Genomic DNA, 19,742 nt, shown 5'->3' on the forward strand with positions numbered 1-19,742 from the left:
TATGTCCCATGGAATATTTGAGATGCACGTATAGTCAAAAACTATTTTGTTGTTTATCTGAAAGTCAGATTTAACTGGGTGCCCCAGGTTATTTGGTGCATCTCACAACGCTAGGGCCAGTTCCAATTACTAAACCAGCTAAGCCAAGTTCGTGTCTGTGACCCCACAGCTCCGTCTGTATACACATGTTCTTTAATATTCTGTTATAAGTATGTGCTCACAGGGCACGTCATATCCCCAGAACCCAGTCGTGGCTGACATATCCTAGGCATTTCAATAGATTTTTAAATGAATTTTTAAAAAGGAATGAAGGATGGCTAGCAGATCATCAAGTACTTGCTGAGCACGGACTGTAAAGAGTTTTGCATTTAAATAAAGGAACAAACTGGTGGGTGGTCTGCTCAATGCTAAAGTATCCGGGGGAAAGCTAGACGCACAGCCACCGGTCCAGATTCTCGGAACGGGAACTTCTTCGCTCTAGGAGACAAGTGACTATATCACTGTACTTTCATTGTTAGAGAGAGCCATGAGTCCTGATGTAGAGTCAGGAGACCTTGGATCTAATTCTAACCCTATCACACATGGGCTGTTTGACCAGGGTTAAGTCGTCTCACTGTTCCGGCCGTCAGTTTCTTCATCTGTAAAATGACACAGTTAGAATAGAAGTGGTTGTCAAGCTTTTTTTTTTTTTAATGATGAAGTCATTTAAAAATGAAATATTACACTGAACCCCAATATCTAATGCAGATAAACATAGCACTGTTGTGTTTGAAGATGTAGTAGGGTCCAGCATCCCCTAATCTGGTTCTTTGCCTTCCTGAGTGGCCCCTTAAGGAACTCTGTAAAACACTGGACCCCGCTGAGTGAAATAGACTTCAGGGCCAACGTTCCATCCTGCTTTAACATCATATGTTTGTTTTACCCGTAGGACAGTATCCAGGTATAGATTACCTGAGAGTGTATGGGTGCCCACATGGATGGAAAGTAACCTTACAAGTAACTCCTGCTCGATTTCCACATTCTTCTTTTATGAAAAGGAGGAAAACTACCACAGGAAGCCATCCCAACTCTATAGTGGCAGCCTCGTCTCATGAGAATAGAGGGTCACAGTGGGGAGCTGGGAGCGTGGGAAGATTCTAAGCATTCCCCAAGAGGGTAATTTCTGTGGTAAATGTGCACTCGCCCTGGCATCTCTTCAGGGCAGCCCCAGTGTGTGACGTGGACTATGGTGAGCACCTCCTAACAGGTCTATCTCTGCATCTACCACGGGGCCCCACAGTCCAATTTCCCTGCCTCCTCAAGAGTGACACTTCCCTAAATGGGCACCTGGTCATGTCACATATATACCAGCTTTCACTCCACTGCTGCTGCCTAATTGCCTCCATTGACTTCCCATTGCTCTTAGTATAAAGTAAACAGTCCTCAATGAAACCAACACGCGCTCCATACGAGCCCTTTCTCTGCTCCTTAAACCTACATCCTTCCTCTCATCATCAGGCCTTTCCACATGCTGCTCTTCTGCCCAGAAAACTCTTCCTTCCTTCCTCCCCTAGTCAATAATTTGCTCATCTTTCAGATCTCTGCTCCTTAGGCTCAAAAGAGCTCCCCCTGTGGAAGCTGCCAGAGAGTGCTGTATCCTCCTCTTCATCTCTCATCATCATCGAAAGCCACATCGGTGTGTGACTGTTTGATCCATGTCTTCCTTCCTTACCAAACTGGAAACACCATGTAAGCTCTATGTCTAGCACAGTGCCAGACTATGTATAATACACTTTCAATGAATATTTGTTGATGAAATGACTAATAAACTAGGAAAATATATTTATATCTTTTACCAACATTTGCTACAAGAGTTAAGAATTTATGAATGTTTTTGGTTCATCAAAAGTTAGTTGTGGAAAATAAAAATTTAATCAGGATGTAAAGTAGAATTCTCTATACACCTCTGAGTGTGTGGCTGGGTGTTTTATTCATACTGGCCAGGTGGAATTGTTTTCACAGGAATTAAACTGCTAAAACTAGAGCTAGTCATATGACTTCATGCACCCCAAAAGGAGCCAGAAAGGCAGTCCTCCATGTACATAGAAGGTAGGGAGTGAGCCATATTTGACAGAGAGCATGAGTGGGGCACAATGAAAAGTTGGATATTGGGTTAGAATACAAGATAGCTATGATCTAGCCAGGGATGCCTACTTTTTAAATAAAAGTATTATCACTGGCAAAGGAATCTGACAGATAGAAATGGGGAAGGAGGAGGTCAAGAAATAGGTGAGCTTTCATGCTCGGCCTGATTTTTACTCTGAAACGATACTTAAGTTGTCCCTCTCAGAAAACCCAGGACTGTTTATGATCATACATAACTTAATGTAAACCACTGTCATGGCATAGACATCTCAAAGCCAAAGTCCAATGCTCCCTGTGAGCGTTGTCTCTTTCTCCCTACCCATTATTTAAGTACCACTTTTTTATTTTAATTTAACTTATTGGGGTGACACTGATTAACAAAATTATACAGGGTTTAGTTGCACGATTCTACAACACATCTTCTTCTGTGTACTTTATTCACCGCCCCTCCCCCCCCCAGTCAAGTCTACATCCATCCATCACCATTTATCCCTTTTTTTTTTTTTTTTTTTTTTTGACAGTTTAATATTACACCTTTCCTGGCTCCATTCTCCTGGACCAATATGTCCTTGGCGGCAGAAGGAGGCTCTCCGAAACCACTGTATTTTCATGACTGAATAAAGAGTTTATTTCTTCAAGGTACAAAGGAGTGACTACCCAGAGACTTGTCCCTAAAAGCACTCTTATGATCAAAGACCATAGCTGAGCTACAGAAGTGTTAATTGGCCAAGTGCAACCGTCAAAAACTCGTTTCTGTGTGAACCAATTAAAACAAGATAATTGGGAGTTGTCAGCACTTTTAAATATTTATACCAGTTGATGCAAATATTTATTTACATATCATCTGTTTGCAATTTTATCACTTCTGCTTTTTGCACAGCTGCCCAGGAACCATTAGATCATTTTTCTTGATGCTTAAATTAAAACCTAAACTTATTCTAGTCAACTGACAGAAACCTAAAATATTTTTGTTCAAATTCATTTGACATCGTGTATTTTTGACAATGTTTATATTCCTCATTTTTAATGGAAAGGGATATTGTAGCTATCCTTTCAAAGGGATATTTCTGATTCTTTTTTTATAGCTGATTCATTTTGTTTTCCCATGTGCTATTCATTAAAGCAATTCCCAGCTTCACAGATTCTCATTCTACCTATAGAGTGTTAAAGATTTCTGTTACAGTTCTGTAATTGGTTAGCAATATCAGCCCAGCTTTGCCTGACATCTATTTTTGTTACTGTACATCCAATCTATGCTAGTCAAAAAATTTCCGAGTCTCTTGTTGAACAGCCCCTCCTCTATGGGAAAAGTAAACCTCTCTCCTCATTATAAATCCTCTCCCCAATCACAAGTCTCTCAACCATCTCAAAGCACATCTCCACCTACACCGTCGCCCTTCCTAAATTTGTTTACCTATCATCTTTTCCTGTCTTATAGAAATAAGGGGCCCTGGCTGGTTGGCTCAGTGATAGAGCATCAGCTCGCTGTTTGGATGTCCCAGGTTTGATTCCTGGTCAGGGCACACAGGAGAAGCGACCATCTGCTTTTCTACCCCTGCCCCTCCCCCTTCTCTTACTTTCTCTTTCTTCCCCTCTCAAAGCCAGGGCTCCATTGGTATGAGCACATTGGCCCCAGGCACTGAGGATGGCTTCCATGGAGCCTCCACCTCAGGCACTAAAAACAGCTTGGTTGTGAGCATGGCCCCAGATGGGCAGAGCATTGGCCCCAGACAGCGGTTGCTGGGTGGATCCCAGTCAGGGTGCATGTGAGAAAAAAAATTTAAGTAAAGAAAAAAGTAAGGGTCCTCATGACTTTCTAATGGTAACACTTGCACATTAAAATAAAACTGATAGTTTATTATTCCTGTTATATATGACATTCAGATTAGTAATGAAAAACTTTGGAGAAAATTTTCACTACTTAAGAATAGCCCCAGTGAACATTGTAATTCATCTGTGTATTTAATGAATCTATAGTTTTATCTGTGCATAGCACTTTATTTGCTTTTATGTTTTTATGTAATTGTGATACTATATGTATATTCAATTTTATCATTTTATTTTCACTTACCATTATACCATAAGCATTTCCTCCGTGTAATTACAACTCTCCATAAAGTTTCTTTAACGGTTACATGATAGTCCCTTAGTAGGTGGCTATATCACTGTTTACTGGATTTGACAAGCATAAGATGGAAGGTGGTGCCTGAATCTAACCATTCCATTCCTCTTCCTCCTGGTAGAAAATATACACAGAGAGCAACAAAGAGGCAGATGGGAGGCAAAGTACCACCCCCACATTGTGGTTCTCAGCCATATCTGGAAAGAAGGGTTGACAGAAAAAAATCGGAGAAAAAAAATAAAATATTCTTGGTTTTAGCTTCTTGACAATGGCTATCTAGAATCCATGATCTAGGAGTGTGAACAATTGAGTGTAGAAATTTTGTGCCACTAGATGCGAAGTTGATTGTGACCCTATGCTTCCCACATCCTTCGGGAATCTGCCCACGCGTCCTGGTTGTCTCTCAGAGACTGGCATTAAAGACACTGCTGTTATCGCATAACTAAGAAATGACAGTGTTGGACCTCACCTGCAGATCTTCGTGTGGCTTGGTGCTACGAGGCATCTTTCCACCTTTTTCCTTTCCTTTCCAGGTTTGAGCCCCTCATTGTGCTCCTCTCCCCAGTGCTGAGTCCTGGTTGGGCTCTTTGCAAATGACTCAACTTCCTCTCCCTTCCCTCCCCACCTGTGTGTTCCAGAAGGAGAGGCACCTGTCTAAACCAGGGTCACACTCAGGCCTTCCCCACAGTCTCACTGTCTTGCTCTCCATTTTGTATTTCTCCCCCTGTTGCAGGATCCCAGGAAGCAGTGTCTACTGTCTTGGCTTCCTGCACTGGAATTCTACAGACCACGTAATTTTCTAAACAGGGCAGCATTAGTGCAGCACCTGGGCGCTTATTAGAAATGCAGATTCTCAAGATCCACCCAGATCTGTTGTATCAGAAATTCTGGGCCCTGGCTAGAGGTTCAGTGGATAGAGCGTCGGCCCAGCATATGGACATCCCAGGTTCAATTCCAGTAAGGACACAGAGGAAAAGTGATCATCTGCTTCTCTCCCTCTTCCTCTCCTGCAGCCAGCAGCTCAGTTGGTTTGAGCATTGACCTGGGCATTGAGGATAATAGCTCAGTTAGTCCGAGTGTGATAGCCTCAGGTGCTAAAAATAGCTCAGTATTTGAGCATTGTCCCCAGATACGGTTTCTGGGTGGATCCCAGTTGGAGCACATGTGAGAGTCTGCCTCACTATCTCCCCTCTTCTCACCTGAAAAGAAACTTTTCTGGGCATGGGCACCAGGAACCTGGGTTTTGGCAAGCTCTCTGGGTGATTCTAATTAAGGCGGGTTTGAGAAGCTCTGCCGTTGACCTGTCTCTGACTGATGAGGCTCCTTTGCTTGCATATTTATCTCAGCGGACACTTGTCCTCAACAGATTTTCTCACTAAGGCTCTTGATAATGCAGTTTCAGCTTGCGTGCTCAGATGGGAAAGAAACATTCTTTACCACGTGCTCTTACCCTCAGATTTGATTTTATATCTCCTGACCTTGAGAGAATTATGCCACATCATTGGCACCAAGAACTTGCATCTCTGTCACCTTCAACCCTATGGCAGCAGCAAATGCCTCTAGTGCTGCCTTTGGCTCTCCAGTTCTCCACACTTTTCAAGCAAACTCAGCTGTTTTTAAAAATATAAGCTGTTTCCTCACTTGGCTCCCTCCCTCTCTCCTCTGGGGCGCTAAGACCCTGGCCGGGCACCGGCTGGGGCACAGAGCCTTCCTTGCTCTTTCTCTTCACGTCCAGCCCCAGTCATTTGTTTTCTTCATGATATTATTCCAGATTTGGTCCTTTGAGAGACTCCGTAAATAAGGGATGTGAAGTCAGCAGTTTCAGAGGCTGCCAAACTATCCATGTCCATGTCTAGTTGTCCAAGTTGGATAATTCTCCATCCGGACTCCAAAGCTGTAGCCCAACCTGGCTTTTCCTTAGGGCAGTTTCTCAATCTCAGCACTATGGACATTTTGGACTGGAGAGTTCTTTGTTGCGGGGGGGGCTGTTTTGTAGGATGTTTAACAACCAGTAGCTCCCCCTCCCCAAATTAAAACATGTCTCCAGACCACCATTGCCAGCTGTTCCCCTGGGGGTTGGCGTGCAATCCACTGAGGTTGGCTATGTCATCCGCCCTGAGTTGTCTGTCCAAGGACTAACGCACACTGTCCCTCACGGCGAGCCCTGGCCCTGCTTCATTGCTGCAGTAGCTGTGTTATCCTGGTCCTAGTGACATAATCCCTGAGAGGTTATTCCTAGTCGTCCCTCATCCTCTGACCCAAATGTCCTGTGACCATCCCGTGTGGCTCTCCCATCCCCCCACCCAGCAGTGGTCTCACAGTCCCCTCATCCGGGCATCCTCCGGGGCATTGGTCTCCTTGGTTTTCTTCTTTTAACTTTCTTTTGGATTTTTAAAGCCTGAGTCAGGCCTCTTTTCCTACTTCAACTTTAAGGACATTTAAAAACATTTTAGGTTCCTATCTGTCCAACTTCGCCTCTGAAATCTCAGCATTTCTCAGAAAGAGAGAAATCCTTCTTCTTAGTCCAATGTCTGGAGATAATGAACGCACTCTTCTACAAATGCTATCTGGGTTTAAATCCATATCATACGTAGGTGTGGGTGTAAGAAATTGTATCTTATTTAAACTAATAAGCTTTATGAAAGACAAGTACCATATTCACTCCTATGTGGAGTCTATTGAACAAAATGAAGTAACCGGCAAAACAGAGACAGACTCACACATAGAGAGCAGGCTGACCACTGTCGGGAGCTGGGTGAGAGGGGCAGAGGGATTGAGCAAAATAGGACAAAGAGAGAGAGAGAGAGAGAGAGAGAGAGAGAGAGAGAGAGAGAAACACATGGGCATGAACAGCAGTGTGGTGATTGCCGGGGGAGGTAGAGGAGGCTCTCGGGCTGATCAATGGGGAGGAACTGACGGGGGGAGACTTGACTTGGCAGTCGATGAACACACCACAGCATAGAGAACGTGTGTTGCAGAATTGTGCACCCGAAACCCGTACGATTTTGCTAACCAGTATTACCTCAATAAATTCAATTGAATTTTATTTTTAAAAAAGCTCTATGAAGAAAGCCCACTTCTGACCATCGGCAGAGAGCCCCGAGCCAGCGGGCAGCTGTAGGATCAGGAATCCCGTCCTTCCACACCCTCGTCCTTGGACCCGTGCAGTTCCAAACGAGATAAAGGATCCCAAGTTGGATCAGCTAAACTAGTGTTCCCAGTGCCTAGCATTGAACCTGTTGGCCAAAACCACTCTCTCTTTTATTCTCCTCTGGTGGAATCTAGCTGGATTTTCTTCTTTCTATTTTTTCTGGGGGTTTTTGTTTGTTTGTTTGTTTGTTTTGGGCCACTTAAAGTTCAAATTATCCAATACTGGTCTCAGCTGCACACTTACTGAAAGCCAGTGCCACCAAAGCAAGTCAGAAACAAAGGCTAACACTGCCCATTCATGCTGAAGCCAGTCACAACCACTGGACCACGTTCCCCGTCCCGTGTCTGAGCTCTTGGCTCTCCAGATGCTGCGTTCAATGTTAAGGTTTCCAGATAGTGCGCTGACTTGTTGGGGATCGGGATGCTAACTCTTTACTCCCTCTTCTTCACTAAATGGGTGTCATTCAAAGCTGGGGAGTATCCAATAAACCAGAAATACAGGGCAGCTGGCAGACTTCACTGGAAAAGCCAAGCCAGGGCTTCCCCCTACCATCCTCTGCATTGAAGAGAATGAAGCCCAGTGTCTGACCCACGTGACTCACCTGTCCAGTCACAGCTGGATCCAAGATAGCCGCCAACTGCCCCTTTCTAAGGTTGTATTTTGGAAGTAGAAACAAGAGTGGGTTGTCCTGGAGGGACCCGTGCAGATGGGAACGGCTCCTTTCCACGCAGCTGAGAAGATGGACTGAGAAGGCAGAGGCAGCCGTGAGTGCTCTCAGCTCAGAACGGAGGTCGGGGATGTGCAATGAAAGGGTCAAAGGCCAGGAACGTGGGAGGGCTCGGGCCCAAGGAGGAGGGGTCTGACTGAGACAGGGAAGAAGCGGCTAGAAACAGCTTGCCTATGGGTTTGCAGTTGGCACAGGCATTATCAGCATGCATTAAGAAATCAGAGTTCTAGCCTGACCTGAGGTGGCACCGTGGACGAGGTGTTGACCTGGAATACTGAGGTCACCAGTTTGAAGCCCTGGCCTTGCACAATCAAGGCACATATGAGAAGCAACAAGTTGATTCTTTCCATTCCTCCCTCCTCCCTTTCTCTCTCTCAAATTAATAAAAAGAAAAAAGAAAGAAAGAAAGAGAGAGAGAGAGAGAGAGAGAAAGGGAGGGAGGGAGGGAGAAAGGAAGGAAGGAAGGAAGGAAGGAAGGAAGGAAGGAAGGAAGGAAGGAAGGAAGGGAGGAAAGGAGGGAGGGAGGGAGGGAGGAAGGGAGGGAGGGAGGGAGGAAGGAGAAAGAAAGAGAGAGAAGGGAGGGAGGGAGGGAGGAAGGAAGAAAAAGGGAGAAAAAGAAAAAGAAAAGGGAAGAAAAGAAAGGAAAAGAAAAGAAATTAGAATTCTAGAAAGCTGCCTGGGTGGATAGGCCCGGCTCTGTGGGAAGGAGCCAGACGCAGTCCCACTGAACCCTGTGCCTAGTTTAATGCTCTGTTATCATTGTCTTGAAGTTCTCAGTAATTTTAGAGCAGGAACCCCACGTCTTTATTGTGCACTGAGCCCCCGAGCCTCCACAGCTGGCCCCGGCACAGGCACGGGTGATAGAGGCAGGGCTGGGGTGGGTGGCTGCCGGGCAGACAGAATCTTGTTGCTGAAAAAGCCAGGAGGTTTATCTCCTTCACCGCCATCTATCAAAGGGCCACCCTGTGTTGAATATTCTGCTAGACACTGCAGAGGATAAAAAGGTGACTGAAACATTGCCCGGGTTCACGCTCTCTGATTCGTAAAGAGTTGGAGCGCGGTTCTTTGGTTGGGAGAGTTTTAGAGTAGCATCAGTGAGATCACCTTTGGTGAAGCAGAACTTCGGTGTGATTTTCAGGTTTTATGTACACGCACTTCATAATTTTTTGCAAGTGACTTCAAAGGCAACGCTTCATTAAAATTGAGGGCTAGATAGGCAAACACTGGCCCTTGATCAGCTCTCCGAGTGTCTACAGCAGATCTGAACGAGAAGTCGTTCCTCGCCAAAGACCCATCTCTTTCACAGCTGAATAGTTAGTTCTTAGAAATCCACGATTTCCTTGTAAGGTTTGGACGTGAAAGGATTGTATGAGTCTCTTTTGTCAGTTGACAGAAGATAGAAATTTGAAAAGCAATGTTTGCAAGTAGGAAGTATTGTGAGCCAGATAGTTTTTTGATGATGTCATAGAGGAAAGATTTGAGCATAAATGGAGCTTTCAGATATCCTCAGAGTGAAGCTTTAGCTACGTAGCTTTTATTCTGCGTGTGTGTGTGTGTGTGTGTGTGTGTGTTTAATTCTAGTGGGGTTATTTCCTGAAAGCTGCTAGGACAGAAACCAGAGACTTTTCCATAAACTAGTGTCAGCCAATCAGAGAGAGGCGGTTTCCGAAGCAGGTCTCCTCTAGGACAGCATGGACCTCAGAGCCTAAAGATCTAACTCTGCTCCTAAGACAGAATGCTCGGGCCCTCGGGACCTCAGGGTACTCGTCTGTGAAGAGCGCCCTCGGGCCAGCGGACCCCATGCCTTTAATGATGTCACTCTTTGTCGAACCCTGCCCCGTCCAGCCTAAAGGGCAACTTTGGCCTCTTCCGACTTCAGAAATTCAGCATCCCACAGGGAAAGTAAGTTTACCAGTCATTCCAACCCAAGAAATTAACTTCAAAAAGAAAAAAAAAGTTTTCACCGCACGATGTGACAGAAAAAGAAAAGAAAGGGAAATAGAGGAAGAAAGAGTAGATGGCAATGGTGAGGACAGTGACAAAGCTTTCAAATCTCTGCAGAATCCTGGCAGGAATCCTTCTCATGGTGACATCTGGCTTGAGGTCCTCCCTTGGGATGCCGGGACAATGGAGGGGTCAAGTTTAGGATGACTTGTGAGGTGTTCCCGTCCTCAGAGGCCACGGGGAATTTCTCAGGGCTCTCCTTTCTCGGGGGGATGAGCCTCCCTGCTGCTTCCCGTGTCCCCTTCCGTTTACTCTGAGAATTCGCTTCCTCTCGCTTTCTCCTGTTGCGGAATTTCTCCCACATTCAAATTCCCCTGTATTCAAAGTCCAGGCCATCTCTGCCTTTGCAGATGCTCATTAATACGTCCTGCTAAACAAAAGGCCGTCTCCTCTGGGTTTTACTGTTCAGTGGCACCAAGGAATTAGTAGAGTTGTTCCAAATTCCACCACATCATGTCAGAGGCGGAGCACAGAGGGATTCTCGACTCAGGGGGTGAGGGAAGGGCAGTGTGCACCGCGGGGCATTGGCGACATTTGGAGCGGTTTTGCTTGTCACAGCTGGGGAGTAGGAGGGTGGATGGGTGTGTGATACTGTCATCTAGTGGGTAGAGGCCAGGGACGTGGCTAAACAGCTCGGAATGCCCCGGACAGTCTGTATAACAAAGAGTGAACTGACCCCAAATATCAATAGCACCAAGATTAAGCAACCTTGACACAGAGATTTATTTTCCCTCTGATGTAAATAAGTCCACCCCACTGTAGAAGGCAGAAGAAGCTAGTCCGTTTGGGTTTTAAATGATTTTTATTTTCACCATGTTAGCTTAGTTTAAAAGTAATTCATTCTCATCTTTGTCAGTTGAGGGGGTTTGGGTATAAATAGCTCCTCTACACTCTCTCTCTCTCTCTCTCTCTCTCTCATTATGCCCCTTGACATTGATATCTGGATTATTTAATAAATCTTTCTAACTACTCATCTCTCCTCCAAGCTGACCTCCCTGCAATCCACAGCTAACTGCTACCAGGGTGATAGTTTTGACAAAACAAATCCATTTATACCCAACACCTAGAACATATTTTAAGTATGATATGAATTTGATAAATAAATAAATTATCAGCCAAAAAAATACCATCTACTATATTGCTACTGATAACTAACATATATTATTTGGATTTTGTGTACAATACAATTATTTTGCCAAACTATCCCCATATGAAAGAATACAATTTATAATATTACTGGCATACTTTCTGAGGGAGCCAGGCTTCTGTGGATTTCTTCATGTTTTTATCCTAAAGATGAGAGTCTGCTTGATCTGGGCTTCAGCATGGAAACTTCTTTGTGGTTTTAGGAGTCATTTTTGGATTTGTTGCTGTTGCTTTGTATTTTGTGTTTGGGAAGGCCAGAACTAAGGAATTCATCAATTGTATTTAACTTGAAGAGATATCTTAACACTCTGCATTTGCCAGGAGGATCCTGAGAAAGTGGAGGCCTTCCTCCTACCATTCAGCTGAGGGGTCCTAGCCTATCAGCCAGTCCACTTGCAGACCCACTATTTTTTAGGAGACCCCAACAGCCTACCGGCATATGAGCTGAGGACCCCTCCTCTCTTACGGATCAGAGAATCTGGACGTGTGCAGACAAGCAACAGCGGAGAGAGAATGTGCACAAGAGTTAAAGGTGACTCAGCAGATTGAGGGAGGAACTAAACAATATAATCAGAACTGATGACTCTTGTGAGTATCCTTAAAGGAAGAAATAAAATGAACTCTAAAGGAAAAGAAAATAAATTCCTAGGGAGATTAGAGAAGTTATTACAAAGAAGCAATCTGAGAAAAAGCAAGAGTTCCTGGAACTCAAAAAAAACATTGTTGAAAACCAAATTAAGCATCTTGAAGCTCAGAGGACAGAATTATCACAGAAGGAGGAAAATATCAAGAAACTAGAAATTATGAGTGCCAAGCGAAGAGATAGATGTGAAAGCTACATCCTCTTGTTGTCAGAGGGTATAAAAATCCAACCTCCTTGAAGAGTAATTTGGACTCTCCAGCTAATATTAAGCTGCATGTACTCTATTACAAAGTACTCATATCTCTAAGAAGTACCCTCCAGCATAAGGACATAAGCCTAAAAACCAATGTCATAGCAAAAAAATCACAAGCAACCTTAAATGGTCATCAATATGGAGTGAGTTAAATAAATTAGAGCAGGTTGATAAATGGATTTCTATTTAGCCACTAAAGAAAGAGGAGCTCTCTATATATACCAAGTTAGAATATATGCCTACAAAAATATAAAGAGAGGAAAAACACATTATTGAAAACTGCATAGCATGACCTTGTTTTTGTTGAAAAATTTTTCATATTTGTGGATATGTATAAATGTTTATGTAGGTATGTTTTCATAAGCATAAAAATCAATTTAGAATGTTACCCTCACACACTATTGATAGTAATTACCTCTGGGAAATGGGGTAGAGCGTTGGGTAAGACGATTACTTCTTTAGATGCTTCGAAATAAGTCTGTGAGCTTCTGAGCTCTTTTACTTCATTTTAATGCTCTTTTGTATTTTCCAAAGTTTCTGTAATAAAAAAAAAGAATTATATATTTAATTAGATTTTTTAACTGCTTAAAAGCTGAAAAGAAATCAAAACACGAGAAGCCGTTTATAAGTAAACATGGCAAGGCATTGGGAGATACAGCTGAGGCACTGGCAAAGGCGTAGAGTCCAGACAGGAAATAAAAGATACGTCTAATACCATAAGAGAAGCAATTGGATATGTTTATAGAATTCTTAAGAATTTTATAAAACTAATCTACTGTGACATTTAAAAAAAAAAAAAAAGAGGAACCCACTTCAGCTCAAATCAAGACTCAAGGTCAGAGACAAACAGAGTTTGGAGATGGCATGTTTTATAACCATTTAAAGAACTCATGAAGCACATTTTGATTCAAATGGAAAATGCAGGATTTGGGACAGTGATTTTTTGGTGTGACTGGACTCAAAAAAGACAACCTTAGTACATTATGTTAAGCAATCAAAATGAACAAAGTCTCTGCTAAGTGCTTTATATGTATTATTCTTCCAACAAGCACAAAAATCTTAAGAGTGGTGCAGTGTTACTTTTATTTTCATTTTATAGACAAAAGATTTGAGGTACCTAAAGGTATGTGTGCTTTCACACGCTTAAAAAGGATAAGAATAAATAACTGGCTAGAGGTTACAGCCAGGACTCAGACTCCTGACCCTTTAATACAGTGTGTCTGTAAAGTCATGGTGCACTTTTGAGCGGTCACAGGAAAGCAACAAAAGACGATAGAAATGCGAAATCTGCACCAAATAAAAGGAAAACCCTCCCAGTTTCTGTAGGATGATATGGCAGCATGTGTGCATGTGCAGATGATGATGTAACACCGTGTATACAGCAGAGCAGCCCACGGCCATGCCAGTCAAGATGTGGACGGTACAGAGGAAAGTTTAGTGTGTTCTGTGGCTCGCTAAATTCGAATCCATGACCAAAGTGCAACGTGAATATCGGCGCGTTTATAACGAAGCGCCACCACATAGGATAACATTACTCGGTGGGATAAGCCGTTGAAGGAAACCAGCAGTTTGGTGGAGAAACCCCTCTCTGATAGGCCATCAGTCAGTGACAAATCTGTAGAGGCTATACAGGATAGCTACCTAAGGAGCCCTAAAAAATCTGTGTGTGCATGTGCTTGACAATGACACCTAAGCAAGACTACAGTTCATAAGGTGTTAAAGAAACATCTCTGTTTTACGGGGTACAAATTGCAGCTGTTGTACGCTATCAAACTGGCAGGTAGACCCACACGATGCGCGATTGCTACAGATATGCTTCATGAGATCGACAATGATGCAAGATTTTTGCAGAAGATTGTGTTTAGTGATGAGGTGACCTTCCTTATCTGTGGACATGTTCATCACCATAACGTCCGAATATGGGCTGCTGAACATACTCACGCCTACGTTGAGTACAAACGTAACACCCCTAAAGTGAACGTTTGGTGTGGCCTGATGCATGATAAGGTGATAGGCCCATTTTTTTTTGCGGAGCAGTCTGTGATGGCAAAGTCCTATTTTGACATGTTGGAATTGTATGCAGTGCCATAATTTCCAGAACGTGTCATCTTTCAACAGGACGGCGCTCCTCCACACTACGCCATCATTGTTCGTGAGTTTCTGGATAGAACATTCCCCCGGCGGTGGATAGGCAGGGGTTCTGTCAAGCCATGACCACCACTATCCCCGGATCTGATGCCCTTAGACTTTTACTTTGGGGGTTATATGAAGCAACATGTATACACTGAACGTATCAACAACATTAATCACTTAAAACAGAGAATCATAGACGTTATTCACTCTGTTATACCAGACGTCCTTACCCGTGTGAGGCAAGAACTTCACTATCATTTGGATGTGTGTAGGGCAACAAATGGAGCCCACATCGAACTGCACTGAGTAGGTATGAAACTGGGAGAGTTTTCCTTTTATTTGGTGCAGATTTCACATTTCTATCGTCTTTTGTTGCTTTCCTGTGACCGGTCAAAAGTGCACCATGACTTTACGGACACACGGTATTATTGCCTCCACCTCCAGAATGGGAGCCCGGGACAGACACCCTCGAACTCTCAGCATCAGGTCCCTATGCCTGCCTCACACAGTCTTGGGTTTTAAAGAACACGCGCTCAAAGTCAAGAGGAAATGCCCCAGTCCCAACATATATTATGAACTGATAACTGGCATGTTCTATCTTATATAAGACTGCAGCAGTTTATCATAATTTAATTTCCCAAATAATCTAAAAGATCATTGGTTCCCAGTACTCCTGGAAATATGTATAATAGAGAACAAGTTTTCCTACTACAGCAATAAGCAAGTAAGTCAAATTAATGTAAAATAAAATTCATTCAATATTCAAAATGAGAAAGTGACAACCAGTTCGTCTGGAAATGTATCATCTTGGACTTGTAGGAACCAGCTTATTGTGTATTATAGAGAGGTGTATATCTATATATATATATATATGTGTGTGTGTGTATATATATATATACACATATATATATGAGATTTGACTCGATGTGTTATAGTATTCGAACAGTTATACTGACATTGATGACATTTTTGACAAATTGTAAAAATTTAAATAGTGAATAACTTAAGCCAGATATTCTAATCAGCATAGAACAGTGGTTTTCGACCTTTTTATTTTGGGGACTGCTAAGGCAGAAATCACCCTAAACATAAGCAAATTCGATTAAGATCATTGAGCCTATAATCTTTATACAACATCAGGGAGGGTTAACTCTTTCATGAACCAGGCTTGAAATTTGTGGCAGACCTATCTGTAGACTGGTAGTTTGAAAAACACTGGCATAAACCGTTACAAAATTACTATATTGTCTATTTTTTTAATGGGCATCCATTGTAAGTGACAGTTCAGCACCGGATAGTATCAGCCATAGAGACCAGTGAGGAGCTGAGAGGGACAGGCAGTCGGACAATCCTCTAGCTGAACACTTTGGCCTAGAAATCAGTTGCTTCAAGACTACCCATTGCCAGCTTCCAATGACCATCAGAGCACAGCAGACTCAGACTAGATTCCTACTGAGGGGACCAAAGGAGGTATTCGGGGGCTTTGGACAAGGCCCATTCCATGTGGAGCCGGCTACTGAATTAGACCACGATGCTACCACGACTCAAGGGTGGTAACCTTCTAGCCTTCACATCCTCTGAAGGTGGCTCAGAGATACTGAGTGTATGTGGCACAGGGCATAGATGCAGGATGTACCTCTCACCCTCACGGTGGGAGCAGAGGGGCGAGGCTTCCCTCATTCGAGTGATCCAGGATTGATATCAGAAGAGCCCATCCACGATCCATTAAAGTCTCCTACGTGGTGGCAGAACGGTCCTTGCTGCAGTATGTGTAAAATACGGCAAATGAAACAAAGCCGCCTGTTCCTCGTGCCCAGGGCTCGTTGAACCCCCATTGGCCTTCCTCGCTCCTGCCCTCTCTAGGGTTCTTATGAGTCATAAGTGGATCAGTGCCTGTAAAAGCCCATAGGACAGTTCCTGATGCATTAAGCACTCAGCAATATTAGCTGTTATTACTATTAAACGTGAATTTTTCTTCAGATATTATCCCAACACTTCCCCAGTTAGACTTCCCTGGTTTCTTTTTCTAGATTGGAACAGCAAACACTACCTTCCCTCCTCACTGACCACCCTGTAATTTGGCATTAAATCACCATATCCTCCCTCCAAACTGTCCAGTTCTCTGACCAGACAGACATTACCCTTTGGCAGAGAATGTGTTATTAGGGCCTTGCTCAGTGTCCTGCACGTACCAGGCACTCAATAAACATTTAGCGGATGAGTTAATAATTTTTAAGAACCCTCTTTCTCCTTTAAGAATTCAGGTTTTCCTTTTTCTAATGTAGAAATAATCTTCAAAAAGCAAAGTCAAGTTTATCTGTTCCTCTATGTTCTGTAAGACCTCAGCAACCCCATTGTTCTTAATGGCTTTATTTATTTTGTCACCCCAAGATAAATGATCAGTACAATTGCAGCAGGTAGCTACATAATGGAATCTCAAGGATGGCTCTGAACAGTGTTCAAAGTAATCAGTGATACCACTGTGAAATTGTTGCCCGAATGGAGAGGCCTTGTCCAATGAATTCATGAATAATGGACAGTTTATTTTGTTAGTGCTTTCATGGCTAAAGAAGAACCCACTATCTGAGGCAGCAGTAAAAACTTCTCTTAGGAGGCGAGAGTGTTTTAAAATTGTTGCCTAGCAACAAATTCCTTAAAGGCACTGAAGGAGACATAATTTCGGAGGAGTTTTCAGGACACATTTTTGTTTGGAGGGGTGAGAACTGGAGAGAATTATATATCAGGTGGTGGTCAGAACAATGTTCCAAATTTCTTCCCGTCAGTGACACATAGGACATCTTACTAAGTCACACTTGGAGGATTCATCTAAAAAAGTCAGCTCAATAAAAATGTATCCAAGTAAAGAACTTGTGCAAAACACTGTGAAAGAAAAATTGTCCCTTATTTTCTTGGACCCAGCAGGTCAATAATTTAGTAGTTTGTAAATGTAGGAGCCATACCTTCAACCATCTCTATCTCTGTGGAGAGGAAATGAGAAACCAGGTGGCTTGCTAAAACTTTTAGGGACTTTTCCAGTGGGGAACATTGCTGTAAATTATACTCAGCAGTTGGAAGATTCAAGATTAGCAGAAGGCAATCTAGGAAGAAATTCAGCATAACACTATAGCTTTGATGGCCAAGAGTGGAGATCTCTTACCCAAGCAAGATTCTCCATAGCTACTTTTCTACCTCCAATTTCATAGACATATTTTATTTGGTTTTGCAGATTGGCCTTCTGATGATAATAATAACAATAACAGGAAAGACACCAGCAAGCATGTATCAAGTCCCGACTATGATTCAGCCTTATGCTGCTGCTTTACCTGCATTATCTTCTTTGACTCTTACTGCAATTCTTTGAAATAACCACTATTGTTACTTCTATAATTAGCCAAAGTCATACTATCACTAAAAACGGCAAAGTTTGGAAAACTATTGCCCCCTCAAGTGACTAAGCTGAGTTATCCAGATCCCTGTAGGTAGCATGACAAGGTCTTTTTCAAGGTCTGAGGACACCGTGACCTGAGTGTTTGGTCTTGGAGATGAACAACCTGGAACCATTTGAATCTGAGAATGCAAAGAGTTCACATCAGTCCTGTGGACTTAACTGACATCCGCAGTTAAACCTACTACCCTGAAAAATACTTCTTTGGATATAAACACACACACACACACACACACACACACAATTGATTTAGAACCAAGTTGACTTGTCGGGTGAGCTGCCAGCACATCGACAAAGTCCTTTCAAGCACTGGGACAGTCTCATTGTTTCTCTCTTTTTACTGCCTTTTTTTCACTTTTTCTTTTCTTTTTTTTTTAATTTTTATTTTAATGTATTGTGTTAACATGGATTCAACTTCCCACTTAATATAACGCCCTCACTCCCACCCCCTTGTCTTTCATCACACCCCCTTTGCCTCTACCCCCTAATTCCCTCCTCCCTTCCTTCTGGGATTTGGTATCCTATTGTCTATATCTATGTGTTATGTATACATAATTTCACTAATCCCTTCCCCTTCTCTGGTCCCATCCTCTCATGCCCCTTCCCTCTGACAGCTGTCCCTCTGCTCCCTGTGACCCCACCTCTGCCTCTATTCCATTCCTCAGTTCACTTTGTTCATTAGATTCCACATATAAGCGAAATCATATGATATTTGGAAACCTGACATTGACTTTAATTCCTTCCCCCTCACCCCCACCCCACAACTCCCCAGAAGAAACTAGTCCACTTATCCCAATAAGTATGAATTAAGAAAATCATGATTTGGGGGAGGAGTTTTATATAATGGAACAATGTATAGTACTGGGGCTACAAGAACAAGGTACAATGTTAATATGAACCAGAAGCAAGAAAATAATGAATCTAAGCCAGTGGACTAGGCACTAGACTCCCCAGATTTGCTCTCACCCAGGCTCAGACCTGGGAGACAAAGGGAGCATCAAACGATCTCGAAATTCTAGAACATTCGAGGGCAGGGAGCTGAGTATGCAATGAAATATGGCAGTTGACTCATATATTTTCTTTCTGGGAGGAAGCTCTTTGTACCTCAGAGAAGTGTCCCAATAAATATGTTTTCAGCTCTCAACTTCTCATTTTTCTCAGTCAGTGGCTGCACCTTCAAAGGCAATTCAGTGCCTTTTTTCATTTTGAATTGGTTACCGTCCAACTTTTTAATACGCTTTTCTTTCTCCCTTTGTTTCAGAAGCTACCCTTTAAAGACAGACATTTCACCTGCAGCAAAATGTAAGTACATTTCTGCCTTGAACAGTGTCTACCTCTCAGCTGTGACTCCTAAAACCTAATCTTTAAGGCTCCCGCCTCACAGCACTCCATTTTCTAAAGTCTGAGACAACAAATGCAGCCACGATTTGAGCTAATGCCCCCCCACCCCCCCACCACTCTTGGTGTGTATAGAACTGTGCAGCATTTTATAAACCGTTGGAGAAGCGAATTGAGCTTGATTGTGCCTGAGACTGTATTGCGTCTAAAAAAAAACTAGAAAATGGTGCAGATGAAAACAGGAGGCGATAGTCTTTCAGACGCTATGACCACATGACACCACACATTTGAATATTCAGGTTCTCTCCAATGGCTGACTGATTTACGACTCTTGGCCGGGCTGCTCCTCACACTCCCAGACTGTTTCACGATCTTGATCATTCATTCCTTCTTGTGTGTATTGCACTGAGGCTACTCTGTAGACCAGTGTTCTTTCTAGAACAAATTGCCCATGTATCACGTTTCTTTACTCTTGGCTTTTCCAGGATCCATACCCAAATTATAAACACCCTTTATTCTAAAGACCAAATAAAATCACACCAGGTTTAAAACGGAAAGTTCTGAGTATTTTCAAGTATGACCTGAGTGATTGGAATTGGGAATTAAGATAAAAACGTTTCTCTCTCTTTTTCTTTTTTAAATAAAATAATGTTTAC

The 19,742-nt window shown here is 43.0% G+C and overlaps 1 protein-coding gene across 1 annotated transcript in view; it reads left to right on the top strand.

Moving 5' to 3' along the window:
• ANKFN1 (ankyrin repeat and fibronectin type III domain containing 1) overlaps nt 1-19,742 on the top strand; it is a 349,730-nt gene that overhangs the window by 71,203 nt on the left and 258,785 nt on the right. The window contains exon 2 of the mRNA XM_066255513.1: nt 19,010-19,050. The gene's annotated coding sequence lies outside the window, so the exon portion shown is untranslated. The remainder of the gene's footprint in view (nt 1-19,009; nt 19,051-19,742) is intronic.

This window comes from Saccopteryx bilineata, chromosome 2, assembly GCF_036850765.1.
Source record: "Saccopteryx bilineata isolate mSacBil1 chromosome 2, mSacBil1_pri_phased_curated, whole genome shotgun sequence".
In the NCBI taxonomy this organism is placed as follows: domain Eukaryota; kingdom Metazoa; phylum Chordata; class Mammalia; order Chiroptera; family Emballonuridae; genus Saccopteryx; species Saccopteryx bilineata.